General features: G+C 29.5%; 1 protein-coding gene across 1 annotated transcript in view; it reads left to right on the top strand.

The window, feature by feature from the left end:
• LOC113812125 (carbonic anhydrase-related protein 10) overlaps positions 1–2500 on the top strand; it is a 66722-nt gene that overhangs the window by 37100 nt on the left and 27122 nt on the right. The window lies entirely within an intron of this gene.

Here is a 2500-nt window from a genome sequence, read left to right as displayed (position 1 = left end):
TAATAGATTTTAGAACTAGTCTTTTGAGTCGTGTTCAAGTTAGAGCTTGTTTGCTAAGTCTTTTATTCACGTGGTTTATCTGTGTTTTAAGATTCATGCGTCGTATGTTATTCATCGTAAAAAAACAGAGACAAAAGGTTTAGATTTTAAGCTGCCGGAATCGTCGTCAAATGATTCGGTGGATTATTTTTATCAATATCTCCTTGACGTGAGCTATGATCAGGTTGATTGACACAATGTTTTTTTTTTTTCTTTCTTTCTTTCTTTCTTTTTTAATTATTATTATTTTGTAAAGTAAATCGGTTCTTAAGAATGTTTTTTTGACGTGAGCTATGATCAGGTTGATTGACACAATGCTTTTTTTTCTTTCTTTTTTAATTATTATCATTTTGTAAAGTAAATCGGTTCTTAAGAATGTTTTTTTGTCGCTCCGATAGGTACCAAAAACCTAAATCAGGGGAACGTACCAAAAAGTACTAAAAAATTCTTTCAAGGGAGGGTAAAATAATTTCTAATATATTTTCTGCAGTGGCCGATCTAGTGGTTTTTAAGAGAGTCTATTGGATACGGTCCCGAGTTTGTTTGTTTGTTTTTTAGTTATCTTGTGTTTTTCTTGAGATTCCTGTCTAGATATCGTCTCTTGCAATTGGTTGAAATAGTTTCATGGATATATCTCTTCAAATGTGTAAAATTCAGGAGCGTCCAAAATAACCGCCATGATGTATGTGTGTTTGTCTGTGTGTGTGTTTGCGTGGGCGTGTACGTGTGTGTGTTTGCGTGGGCGTGTACGTGTGTGTGTGTGTGTGTGTGTGTGTGTGTGTGTGTGTGTGTGTCTGTGTGTCTGTGTGTTTGTGTGTGTGTGTATGTGTGTGTTGTAAAAAAAAAATACAACCACAGTTATTAAAGACAAGTGTTTATTTACTGAAATTATTGTCCCAGTGTATGCAAAGGGGTGTACAAAGCCATGGCAATATTTTTGTTTATGGAAAGTTTTGGCTACACGCATGTCATGTGAATATAAATGCAGAGTATGTACGTGAATGCATTATCACTGTTAATTGTGTTATAGTGATCATTATCATTATCATAATTGTTAGGACAACTCTTACTATTATACTGCTATTACTACTACTCTTATTACAACTACTGCTACTACTGATACTGCTATTACCGTGCTCTAATTGATATATTGATGTCACTGTTATTGTCATCATTACTGTTGTCATTATTCTTATGTCATTATTATCTTTATAACATCATATAATTATCATTTGTTATTACTGTCATTGCTATAGTTATCGTTATTATCATTATTGCTATTATCATTAATATTATTATTAATGATATTATCATTATTGCCATTATAATGGTAAAGATAATTATCATTACTATTGTTATTGGCATCGTGAGTGTTATTATCATTATCATAACTCTTAATATTATCATTATTATTGATATTATTATCACCATCGTTATTACTATCATCTTCAGTTTATATCATAAATCTTATTGTTATTAGTATATCTTTTGTTATTACTATTGTTATCACCATCATTATTATAATCATTATTATCATGGTTATTATTATCATTATCATTATCATAATCACTATTATCATAAGCATCACTATCATCATTGTCAATTATTTTTGTTATCATCATCATTATAATGATGATGATAACAAAAAAACAGTAGCAATGATAATAATATCAGTATTACTTTTACGATTACCATTCTTCTCATTATCGTTATCATTATCATTAACATCATTATCATCATTATTGCTATTATCACTATTGTTACAATTATTACCATTATTATCATTATCATTATAGTTATTATTATCATTATCATTATTATCATAATCATCATTATCTTTGTCAGTAATATTATCAGCATTTTCATCATTTGTTATAATGATCATTGTTATCATTTGAAGTATTAGTATTATTATCAATATTTGCCTAATTACCATTATTATCATGATTACCATTGTTCTTTCTCATTATAATTGTCATCGGTTTTATCATCAAATCCTCATCATCATTGCTGTTATTATACCACCGATTGTTGCTATGATCATAATTCATATTATTTGCAATTATAACCATAACTATATATTTCTATCACCATTATCAGCTCCATCGTTGTTGTTGTTATAACTACCATTATCATAAACATCAGTTCCAAAAAGAGATATTATCTAGTTGTTTTTTCTTCATAATCGTAGTTATGATAATAATAAAGAAATACAACCAAAAGTATATTATCAACTATCACCAATTTATGCAACACATGAAGAAAAAAATCCTACATCTCATCCCACTAAAATTACTTTAACACATCTTATTCTGACATGTTCACCGGAGACTAATCTTTGCAGTGTATTTTACATGAGGAAAACACTGCAACATTCCTCCACCTTGGCGCATTGCACTGTTGATTTTATCACGCTGTTGATTCTCTGCTTGGGAATTGCCTTTACGGAAATCACATTGAC

This window comes from Penaeus vannamei, chromosome 32, assembly GCF_042767895.1.
Source record: "Penaeus vannamei isolate JL-2024 chromosome 32, ASM4276789v1, whole genome shotgun sequence".
Lineage (NCBI taxonomy): Eukaryota > Metazoa > Arthropoda > Malacostraca > Decapoda > Penaeidae > Penaeus > Penaeus vannamei.
The sequence above is the reverse complement of the archived record's forward strand: the minus strand, read 5'-3'. Positions and strand labels throughout refer to the sequence as shown.